Below are 12,533 nucleotides of genomic sequence, written 5' to 3'. Positions count from 1 at the left end.
GGATACCTCACTCATCACCTTCCGTGAGAAGCAACTCTAGCTCGGATAAACGATTCTGCTACCGACGAGCAAGCCCTGATACACAAAACAAGAGGAAAAGAAACGCAGCTTTACAACGCGACGACAGTATGTTTGGGCCTCGGCGGCCACAAAAAACATATGAATACTACAGGCGAACCGATCCTGGAGGCTCAGACGTCGATTGAGGGGGAGCAGCAGCACCCTCGGCGTCAACTCCACCTTCGGTGAAGTCTGACCGAGCCTCGGACGGCAACACAGTCAGAGGATCTCCACTCCGAAGGACGACGTCAGCACCACGACCGGGCCATCGCCGCCAAGGTCTCCTCCAAGAACCCGGCCCGAGCAGACGGCTCGGCCGGCCGCCCCGAAGCCTCAGCCAGATGTCCCTCGAGGACACCGGCCCGGCTCGTGGCCTCGGCAACTCGACTCCGGCGTTGGTCCCGCTAGTGGATGACCCGGCCAGGCTCCGGCCGACGAAGCCTCTTTTCGAGCCAACTCTGCCTCTGTCCATGCTGACACCGCTGCCTCCGGCTCCGGCTCATCGCAGAGCGGACGAGGGTTCCTTTAACTAAGCAAGAGAAGCCTCGAGCGGCAAGGCCGACCGAGCCGAGGGACTTGAAAGGGAAATGTGCCTTTAGGCCATTTCTAAGTATTTTGGTGATTGAGTTCCAACGCAAGTGCTTTTGTGTTGATCTATGCAATGTGGTGGACAAAGTGCAAATCATGTCAAAAGGTATGTTTCCAGACTTAGTACATTGTTTTATGGACTAATGTATTGTGTCTAAGTGCTGGAAACAGGAAAGATTGAATTGGAAATGAGATGGCTCTGTTCAGCCAAAGTCAGCTCGGTCTGGGTGCACCGAACAGTGTCCGGTGGTGCACCGGACAGTGTTCGGTGTGCTAGGTTGGCTCAGGCAAACTTGCCGCTCTCGGGAAGTAATTAACGGCGTACGGCTATAATTCACCGGACTGTCCGGTGTGCACCGGACTGTCCGGTGAGCCAACGGTCAGCCGGGCCAACGGTCGGCTGCGCGATCCACGCGGGACACGTGGCCGAGCCAACGGTCGGGAGGGGGCACCGGACTGTCCGGTGTGCACCGGACATTGTCCGGTGTGCCAACGACTCCAAGGCGCCAACGGTCGGCTTCGCCAAATAAGGAAAGAGATCCGCACCGGACAGTGTCCGGTGGTGCACCGGACTGTCCGGTGCGCCAGGCGACAGAAGGCAAGAATTGCTTTCCCGGATTGCTCTCAACAGCTCCTAGCTGCCTTGGGGCTATAAAAGGGACCCCTAGGCGCATGGAGGAGCACACCAAGCATCCTTTGAGCATTATTGATCACTCACACTCCATTCTTGCGCACTTGTTCGACATTCTAGTGATTTGAGCTCCGTTCTAGTGTGCTAGTATTTTGAGCTTAAGTTTGGGTTTTGTGTGTGCGCATTTGCTGTGATCTTTGTGTCTTGTGTGAGTTGCTAATCCCTCCCTTACTCTGTGCTTCTTTGTGAACATCTTTGTAAGGGCGAGAGACTCCAAGTTGTGGAGATTCCTCGCGAATGGGATATAGAAAAGAAAAGCAAACGCTGTGGTATTGAAGTGGGTCTTTGGACCGCTTGAGAGGGGTTGATTGCAATCCTCGTCCGTTGGGACGCCACAACATGGAAGTAGGCAAGTGTTGTACTTGGCCGAACCACGGGATAAACCACTGTGTCTACCTGTGTTGATTCTCTTGTGGTTATTGTGTTTCGCTAAGACTCTTCTCTAGCCACTTGGCAATATTGTGCTAACGCTTAACCAAGTTTTTGTGGCATTAAGTTCAAGTTTTACAGGATCACCTATTCACCCCCCCTCTAGGTGCTCTCAATTGGTATCAGAGTTGTTCTCTTCTAGAAAGGGACTAACCGCCCGAAGAGATGGATCCTAAGGGGAAGGGAATCATGATCAATGATAAGGAGAAGGAGTCCTTCATCAACGAGCCGAAGGATGACAATCCTACCGACTCGGGCTCGGGCCACAAACGAAAGGATGGGAAGAAGAAGAAGACAAGGCGCATCAAGGAGATCGTCTACTACGACGACAACGACGAGTCCACTTCTTCCCAAAAGGACAACGACGACAACGACTACGAGAGAAGGAAACCGGTTAATTCGAACTTTTCTTTTGACTACTCTCGTATTCTGCAAAGTACAAATGCTCATTTTCTCTCCATTCCACTTGGCAAACCTCCTCTCTTTGATGGAGAGGACTACGGTTTTTGGAGCCACAAAATGCGTAGTCACCTATTCTCTCTCCATCCGAGCATATGGGAGATTGTGGAAAGTGGAATGAAATTTGATAGCTCGGATAGTCCTATGTTTATCAATGAACAGATACATAGAAATGCACAAGCTACTACTGTGTTGTTAGCCTCTTTGTGTAGGAACGAGTATCATAAGGTGAGCGGCTTGGACAATGCCAAGCAGATCTGGGACACCCTCAGGATCTCACATGAGGGGAACGACGTCACCTTACTCACCAAAATGGAGTTGGTGGAGGGCGAGCTTGGAAGATTCGCAATGATCAGGGGAGAGGAGCCAACCCAAACATACAACCGGCTCAAGACCCTCATCAACAAGATAAGGAGCTACGGAAGCACACGATGGACGGACCACGACGTCGTTCGTCTAATGCTAAGGTCCTTTACTGTACTTGATCCACATTTGGTGAACAATATCCGTGAAAATCCTAGGTACACCAAGATGTCGCCCGAAGAAGTTCTTGGGAAATTTGTAAGCGGGCGAATGATGATCAAGGAGGCGAGATATGTCGACGACGCGTTGAACGGTCCAATTCATGAGCCTCAACCCATTGCTCTCAAGGCAACGAGGAGCAAGGAGGCGCTACCTAGCAAGGTGGTGCAAGTTGAGGCGGACGGGCTCAATGATGAAGAGATGGCCCTCATCATCAAGCGCTTCAAGACGGCGCTAAAGGGTCGCAAGGGGCAGCCAAGCAAGACCAAGACAAAGGGGAAGCGCTCATGCTTCAAATGTGGTAAGGTTGGTCATTTTATTGCTAATTGTCCTGACAATAATAGTGACCAGGAACAAGGGAACAAGAGGGAGAAGAAGAAGAACTATAAGAAGGCAAAAGGCGAGGCACATCTTGGCAAGGAGTGGGACTCGGATTGTTCGTCGTCCGACTCCGACAATGAAGGACTCGCCGCCGCTGCCTTCAACAAGTCATCCCTCTTCCCCAACGAGCATCACACTTGCCTCATGGCAAGGGAAAAGAAGGTAAGCGCTCGTAACACTAGTACTTATGCTTCTTCAAGTGAGGATGAGTCTAGTGATGATGATGAAATAGATTATTCATGTTTATTCAAGGGTCTGGATAGAACCAAGGTGGATAAAATAAATGAATTGATTGATGCTTTGAATGATAAGAATAGACTGCTAGAAAAGCAAGAGGATCTCTTATATGATGAACATGATAAGTTTGTAGAAGCTCAAAAATCCCTTGCTTTAGAAATAAAGAGGAATGAAATGCTTTCTTGTGAATTGTCTACATGCCATGACTCTATTTCTAGTTTAAAAAACATAAACGATGATGTTGGGTCTATGCTTCGTCGCCGAAGGTCTTCAAGGGAGAAGCGGCTTTCGGCTGAAGCTGTTTGTATGAGATGGCCGAAGGTTCCTCTTCATGAAGCTTCGACATTATAAACCGACTTAAAGATAGAATGACTTTTTAGTCCATAAAGGTCTGAGTCAATGTTGTAAGCTTTTATAAGGGGCATACTTGTAATTCCTCACAGGCTGCGCCCTGTGCCTATAAATAGTGAACAGTATTCCGTTGCTGTTCACGCGTTCTGTTAATTGCAATAGCATCTTTCGAGAACCAACCTTTGTCAAGGCAGAGGTATCATTGTTCGATAATTGAATATATTAAGTAAATATGATATAATTCGTCTATGATTTATTTACCCTTTTATATCCTTTATTTTATGTTATCTTATACGATCTATTAAAATTTTATTACGAAGCTATGAGCTTCGTAGTTATGTTTTCATCAACCTTCGTTCAAGGCTCATTATCCTCAAGGGAATAATGTTTCATAGGCGAAGGATATTAACCTTTAACATTTTATGTTGCCTTGTTCTTAATTCATAGCATTTGAGAACAAGTCCCCAACATTGGCGCCCACCTCCGGTGAACTCACTTCCACTTTTTTGAGCTGATGGCTTCGTTCAACGACCGAGCTGGAGCTGCTTCGGACCCTAAGCTGGTGCTCCCAATCACAGGTGGTTCGTCTTCAGAGCCAGCTAACAAGAAACAAAAGAAGGAAGCACAGAGAAGGGTACAGCATGTTGGGGTGCAAGGACCCTTCATCAAGTCAAGATGGTCTCACATTCCTATTACCTTCTCCCAAGAGGACCTTCAGCTCAAGGATTACCCACACAACGATGCTATGGTTATCTCTTGTGTTATTAAAGGATTTCTGGTCCACAATGTCTTGGTTGACACAGGCAGTGCAGCTGATATCATATTTGCTAAGGCCTTCAGACAAATGCAAGAGCCAGAAGATAAGATTCATGATGCTACACATCCTCTCTGTGGCTTCGGGGGGAGACAAATTGTAGCATTGGGCAAGATCACCATGTCAGTAACCTTCGGATTCATCAACAACACTAGAACTGAGCAAGTTGTGTTCGACATTGTTGACATGGAATACCCTTACAATGCAATTATTGGTCGTGGCACCCTCAATGCTTTCGAAGCAATTCTTCATCCTGCCTATCTTTGCATGAAGATACCTTCGGATCAGGGACCCATTGCTATCCATGGAAGTCAGGAAGCTGCAAGAAGGGCCGAAGGAAATTGGACTGACTCAAAAGCAATCCATAACATAGATGGAGCTGAAGCTTGTGAACAGTACAAATTCAGAAGGGAGAAAGCAGCTTCAGCAGATCAGCCGAAGCCTATGCTCTTGTGTGAGGACATAGCAGAGCAGAAGGTGTTGTTAGGCTCTCAATTATCCGAAGAGCAAGAGAAAACCTTGATAAGGTTTTTGTTCAACAACAAAGATGTTTTTGCATGGTCAGCTAATGATCTTTGCGGAGTTAATAGGGATGTTATTGAGCACTCGCTCAATGTTGATCCATCCTTCAGACCCAGAAAGCAAAGGCTTCGGAAGATGTCAGATGATAAGGCCGAAGGTGCTCGCAACGAAGTCAAAAGACTCCTCAGTGCAGGAGTTATCAGAGAAGTAAAGTACCCAGAATGGCTAGCCAACACTGTTATGGTAAAAAAGGCTAATGGCAAGTGGCGAATGTGTATCGATTTTACAGATCTTAACAAGGCTTGTCCGAAGGATGAATTCCCATTGCCAAGGATAGACTCTTTAGTTGATGCAGCAGCTTCTTCGGAGCTCATGAGTCTGTTAGACTGTTATTCAGGCTATCATCAAATCTGGATGAAGAAGGAAGATGAGCCAAAGACTAGCTTCATAACTCCAAGTGGCACATATTGTTATCTTCGGATGCCTGAGGGGCTCAAAAACGCTGGAGGAAGTTTCAGCAGAATGACTGCGAAGGTTCTCCAGTCTCAGATAGGCAGAAATGTGCTAACTTATGTTGATGACATCATTGTAAAAAGCACGAAGCAGGAGAATCATATTGCTGACTTGCAGGAGACCTTCGCCAGTTTCAGACAAGCTGGCCTAAAGTTGAATCCAGAAAAATGTGTCTTTGGAGTAAAGAAGGGAAAATTTCTAGGATGTTTGGTTTCAACAAAGGGGATTGAAGCCAATCCAAGTAAGATCGAAGCTATACTTCGGATGGAGCCACCAACTACAAAAAAGGGGGCTCAAAGATTGACAGGAAGGTTGGCATCTCTCAATAGATTCATATCCAGACCAGCAGAGAGGAACTTACCATTCTTCGAAGTGCTGAAGTCAGCCGAAGTCTTTCAATGGGGACCAATCCAGCAGAAGGCCTTCGAAGACCTGAAGCAGTATTTAATATATTTAACAACATTAACTCCACCTGTGCCAGGGGCTCCTTTATTATTATATGTGGCAGCTTCGCACTCAGCGGTAAGTGCAGCACTTGTCCAGGAGAAGCTTGATGGCCAAGCCAGGAAACAGGTCCCAGTATATTTTGTATCTGAAGTTCTCAGTATATCAAAGAAAAACTACACAGAATTAGAGAAGGTGTTATATGCTGTTTTGATGGCATCCAGGAAGCTTCGGCACTATTTTCAAGCTTACAACATAATTGTTCCTTCTTCACAACCTCTGAAGGATATTATGAGGAATCGAGAAGCTACTGGAAGAATTGGAAAATGGGCCGCAGAGCTCAATGAATTTTGTATTGAATATGTTCACAGATCTTCGATTCAGTCCCAGACTTTGGCAGACTTCATTGTTGACTGGACGCCAGGGGCTCAGGAGGAAGAAGCAAATAAAGACACCGAAGCATGGACAGTGTTTTGTGATGGATCTTGGGGAACCTTCGGAGCAGGAGCGGCTGCTGTGTTGGTTTCGCCTTCCAAGATCAAAACTTGTTATGCGGCAAAGCTTGATTTTAGTTGCACAAATAACATTGCCGAGTACGAAGCCTTGCTTCTAGGTCTTCGGAAGCTAAAAGCAATGGGAATCAGAAGGGCTATACTCAAAACTGATTCCCAGGTTGTTTTGGGTCATATTGACAAGAGTTGCAAGGCTAAGGATCCGAAGCTTGAAAAATATCTGGATATGGTTCGAAGAATTGAAGCTTCCTTCGAGGGATTTTCTGTCAAAAATATCCCTCGAGGGCAAAATGAGCATGCTGATTTGTTAGCTAAGTCAGCAGCACAGGGGCTGCCCTTACCTTCGGATGTGTTCTTCGAAACAATAAAAGCACCTTCGGCGGAACTTCTTGAAAGAGCAGTCCTCAATATATCTCCTGTGTATAGCGAAGATTGGAGAACTGAGATCATCTCTTATCTTCAGGGCAAATTCCTTTCAGATGACGAAGCATATAACAGGAGGATAGAGGCAAGAGCTCGTCCATATGTCATGATAGAAGGGGAGTTGTACAAGCATGGAGTTTGTGCTCCGCTACTCAAGTGTTTATCCAGAACCGAAGGTATAGAGTTGATGAAAGAAATACATGCAGGCCTCTGTGGATCTCACATTGGATCCAGGCCGTTACTTGGAAAAATTTTCCGCCAAGGATTTTATTGGCCGAAGGCAGCTTCGGATGCAGCGGAATTAGTTCAAAAGTGCGAAGGTTGTCAGAAATGTGCACGAGAACAAAAACAACCTTCGTCCCTAACACAACTCATACAACCCGTTTGGCCATTGCAAAGGTGGGGCCTTGACTTGTTGGGTCCGTTACCACCAGCCCAGGGGAACCTAAGATATGTTGTAGTGGCGGTGGAGTATTTTTCTAAATGGATTGAAGCAAGGCCTTTAGCCACAATAACTTCGGCCACCGTCCAAAAGTTTTTCTGGCAGAATATTGTTTGCCGTTTCGGGGTACCAAAGGCTATTACTGTGGATAATGGAACACAGTTCGATTCCGAAGCTTTTAGGGATTTCTGTGATCAGATTGGTACGAAGATCCATTTTGCGTCAGTCAGACATCCGGAGTCAAATGGACTCGTTGAAAGAGCCAATGGCATTATAATGACAGGAATAATGAAGTTAATCTTCAATCAACCCAGGGGAAAATGGCCAGATCAGTTAACTAAAGTGGTGTGGAGCCACAATCCAACAACATCAAGGTCTACAGGATTTACTCCATTCAAGTTATTATTCGGCGACGAAGCAATAACTCCGGAGGAAGCTAAAACCGGATCAATAAGGGTAATGGCTTCGGCAGAATCTGGTTCCGAAGCTGCTTATTCTGTGGAAAAAGATGCTTTAGAAGGAATCAGGCTGCAAGCCGTGGAGAACATCAATAAATATCAAGCCAAAACAATTAAATGGCGAGATAGAAAGGTTCGGTTAAAGAATATTGAGCCAGGACACTTGGTGCTTCGGAGAGTGGCCAACCCAGAAACAGTGGGCAAGTTGCAGTTGAAATGGGATGGACCTTTCTTAGTAGCATCTTCGTCAAGACCCGGTTCATACAGGTTGAAGGATATGGACGGCAACGACATTCCTAGGTCTTGGAATGCGGATGAGCTTCGGCGATATTATGTATAACTCGATGTAATTTTTCATATTTTTTATTTTTTCTTTCATGGCACCCTTTTCCTTTCCGAAGGGGGAGAAAGGTTTTTAATGGGGCCAGCACATGTAATTTTCTTTTTTAATTCTATAAGAGTAAAATCCCCCAAGGAATGTAAATGTAAAAGCTGAGAACACACCATCGAGTGCTGAAAAGTAAAAAGAGAAGAAGCTCCAAAGTCGTTCCTAAGGGAATGCAGAGCTTACAGCGAAAAGTCAACGCTGATTCCGCCAAAAGTAAAGGCGAAGAAGCTCCAAAGTCGTTCCTAAGGGAATGCAGAGCTTACAGCGAAAAGTCAACGCTGATTCCGCCAAAAGTAAAGGCGAAGAAGCTCCAAAGTCGTTCCTAAGGGAATGCAGAGCTGAGCTGTGATTGTTCTTAAAAAAATAATGGCTATGAGTATGTCTTCGGAATACATGTTTGGCCGTTCATTTGCACATCACATTACATCATAGCATTTGCATTCATAAACATTCATCCAGGCATATGTAGGATAATCATCTCCATGGCATAAGTGGTTGCTTCGGCAAAAAGAAAAAAAGAAGGGGAAGAAAGAGCTTCGTGTACAAAAAGGAGAGCTTCGGGAAAAAGGAAAATGTTGTTTTTTATGCTTCGCTGCGTACGAAAAGAAGGGAAGGTGTTTTTTCGCCTTCGGCTCAAAAGGAAATTTCGTCCACATCAAAGCATTTCTCATACATCAATGGAAGGTTAAGGGTATATAACAAGGTATGAACTGAATTCGTTAAAGACAAGTTTTAGTTACATTTACAAAAGTTATCTCAAAAGTTTCTCAAGTACTGTCTACAGTCTACTATCTAATCACCAAGGAGCTTCGGCTTCGGCATCATTCTTGATCATCAGCTTCGGCTTCGTCATCCTACATGAATTAGGTCGTTGTAAGTCAAAATCAAGCTTGCAGTAAAAGGTAAGCACAAGGTATGGTTTCTTACTGGTTCAAGGTGGCTTCGAGCTTCGTCTCCAGCCTTTTCTCGCCCACCTTTTGTCCATATCATTTTTACAAATCTATTCGAGATACTTCGGGCGAGATCAGGAATGTCATCCAGTATTGATGGTGATAGAGTGAAATTTGGCCTATTGACAATTTTTCCATGATCACAGCCAGCCTTCAGGAAAGCTGCAGCAGTGCCTCGAGAAGCCACCCAGGCACAGAAGTCACCATGCCCAGCTATGACTTCGTCGAGCTCGTCAATCTCCCCCTCAATATGTTCGAAGGTTTTCGGTAGATCTTCAGCTGAGGGGGTGAATTTTTCACTGCTGGCTCCAACTGAGTAAAAAATCTTTCTTAATCGTTGAATGCATTTGTTGCTAAATTCCAAGCATTTTTCTTGAAGACTTGTCAGTAGTTTTCTCAAATCTGAATTTTGTTGAGCTTCGGCTTCAAGTTTTGCAGTAAGCTCTAGCTTTTCTCGCTCGAACTGTTCAGACTGGCGGAGAAGCTTCGTGTTCAGTTCTGTTATTTTTGCTTCAGCTTCCGCCAACGAACCTTTGGCTGCCTGGAGCTCAAAGTTCTTTTTCTCAATAACATCCGATTGCTCCTTTATTCTGTTTTCCAAATTTTCAATTATAACTTCGTGCTTCTTATCTTCAAAATCTTGCTGCATTTGCAAGGCTTTGCTCAACAGCATACTCTGCACAAGAACAACCTTCGTCAGACATGTTTTTATTATTAGAAACAATAAGAGTTAAGGTAAAAGTCGTTCACCTTGAAGTTGGAGTAAAATAAACTACCGACGATATGTTGTCGTCGGTAGCGGCTGATGTCTGTTTCTAGCTTCGGAAAGCCGATACTCTTGGACAGAGTACTGATAACTTTGGCTCCTATTTGATCTCGAATACAATCTAAATTTTCATCATCAACGCCTCCGAAGAGGAGTGCCCCAGGTTTGTATCCACAGGATTTAGCATACTCTCTAAGCTCTTCTATTTCAGCTTTTGATAGTTGTTCTCCAACTAAATTCTGGAACATGAAGGCTTCGTTTTCTGAAGCTTCATCAGCGATTTCTTTTCCTTTCCCCGACGCTGCGGTCACGGCCTCTTCGGCGGCGGTCGTAGCCTCTTCTGCAGCCATGTCTAGCAGTATTTGGTCAATGTGTTTAATTGTGCTCTCCAGGTTCAAATCTTCAGCTGAGGCAGCTTCAGCAGCTGCTGCCTCCGAAGGTGCAATTTCAATATCTGTCCCCTCTGCAGCCGCTGGTATTTTCTGGGCTGAAGCTCTTGGCGGCGTCTTGTCGATCACCTCTGTCACGGTGATAATTCTTTGTTTCTTCGCCTTGATTGTTTTCTTCGATTTTTCGGGCTCCTTGTCCTTCTGAAAAAACTTTGTCAGTTGAGGGCCCAGTGGACTTAGCTTCGCAGGTAAGGATTCGGTCATTACCTTCAGAATTTCCTCAACGACAGCAGCAGAAGGTGATGCGGGGGTTTCTTCTGCTTCGGATATTTGTTGCTTCGGAGAAGAAGCTTTCCTCTTCTTCGGAATTTTCTTTTTTAATGGTTCTTTTTCTTCATTCATGGCCTCAGTTATCCTTTTTCTTTTTTGGCCCCCAACACCCTTGTTCAGATTTTCATAATCAGGGTAATCAAAGCCCAAGGCGTCCAACACTCGATTTAGCCTTCGCTTCGGACGGGTGCCGAAGGCTGCGGTCATCAATTGATCTTCTTTTTTGGAATAATTGCCAAGTATTTCATTACACATTGCTTCAATCGTATCTAGCCACTCTTGGCAAGGTGCTTTAAAGTACTTTTTAAACTTAAAATAGTAAGGTAAACGTACGAGTTCACCTTCTTTCTTTTCCCCCTGTAGCTTCGGCATTTCCCATTCTTTCAAACTGGGAAAAACTTTGAATGCTAAAAACTCTTGAACCAGGTCCCTTGTGCTGATATGCTCTGCAATAATTCTGAATTCACTCATTGCTTGTTGTGTTGGACCTTCGGGTGTCATGTTGCAGCGAGGTCGGGTTTCTCCGAAGATTAATTCCAGCGGGCTTTGTACAAGCTTTTCCTTGTCGTCATCAACCTTGACATAGAACCACTCTGATTTCCAGCCTGCTGCCCACTTGCTTCGGTAGCTAATTACAGGAAACTTTGTAGTCTTCCGATAGGCGAAATTATAGCAACCAAAATTATCGTGCAATCCATCTTTTCTAGCCTTTGTTTGATAATGCAACTCGTGAACCCGGCAAAAGCTGTCCGCAAATGGTTCCACTGATTGGCTTCGGAGTGCCCAGATATAAACAATAAGCCTAACGATAGCGTTAGGGGTCAGCTGATGAAAATAGATGCCGAACCTTTTCAACACCTCTGCAATAATCCCATGTAGGGGGAACCTTAATCCAGCCTTTAGAAAGCTTTTGAAAATAACAATTTCATCTTTCTCCGGTTTTGGGGTAGTCTCTTCTCCCCCGAAGCGCAAAAGCTTCTTCTGATTTTCAGTGAAAAAGCCCGATTTTACCATCTTGGACAGATCAGCCTTTGAAACAGTAGATTTCCCGAAGTCCAAGTGGCTCGGCTTGCTTGGCATGGCAATGCGATAATCATCTTCAGAATCAGTTTCCTCAATATCTTCTTCCTCTGCTTCAGCGATTGCTTGTTCTGCTTGTTCTGCATCATCATGAGGGATCTTTTCCGAAGTCACTAGCCCGGATCGTTGCATGGCTTCGGAGATAGGGAGAGTCTCCGAAGCTTCAGTTTCGTCCCCTTCGCGCTCAACCCTGGCGGTAGAGCGGACTCTGGCCATTTAATTATGAACTTGTGAAATTTTAATATTTTCTTCCTCCGAAGCAGGCTTCAAACTGGAGCTTCGTTCGATTCCGACAGACAAGCTTCGGCGATGGTTAAAAATTTTGGCAGGAAAACAGTGCAAATAGCAATGAATGTTGTGGTAACTTCACACCTACTCGTCTGTTTATATAGTGCTGCAGGTAAGAAGGCGAAGCGCCAGAATTTTTACACCAGGCGGACACCCGCTTGCGCTCGCTGCGCGGTGGACCGCAGGGACAAACAGTAACTCTGCAAGGTGGGACCGCTACGTGCTGGGAAATTAAATCGTTTCTCGGCAACGAGCTCAGGGAAGGTGTTTTTTGGACCTTCGGCTCCCCGAAGCTTAAGAGACTTTTTTCACGGATCAAGCTCGTTACGAAAAACGATCTAGCACCGCGAAAGGGGCTACTGTTGGGTCTATGCTTCGTCGCCGAAGGTCTTCAAGGGAGAAGCGGCTTTCGGCTGAAGCTGTTTGTATGAGATGGCCGAAGGTTCCTCTTCATGAAGCTTCGACATTATAAACCGACTTAAAGATAGAATGACTT

Source organism: Zea mays, chromosome 10, assembly GCF_902167145.1.
Source record: "Zea mays cultivar B73 chromosome 10, Zm-B73-REFERENCE-NAM-5.0, whole genome shotgun sequence".
Taxonomy (NCBI): Eukaryota; Viridiplantae; Streptophyta; class Magnoliopsida; order Poales; family Poaceae; genus Zea; species Zea mays.
The sequence above is the reverse complement of the archived record's forward strand: the minus strand, read 5'-3'. Positions refer to the sequence as shown.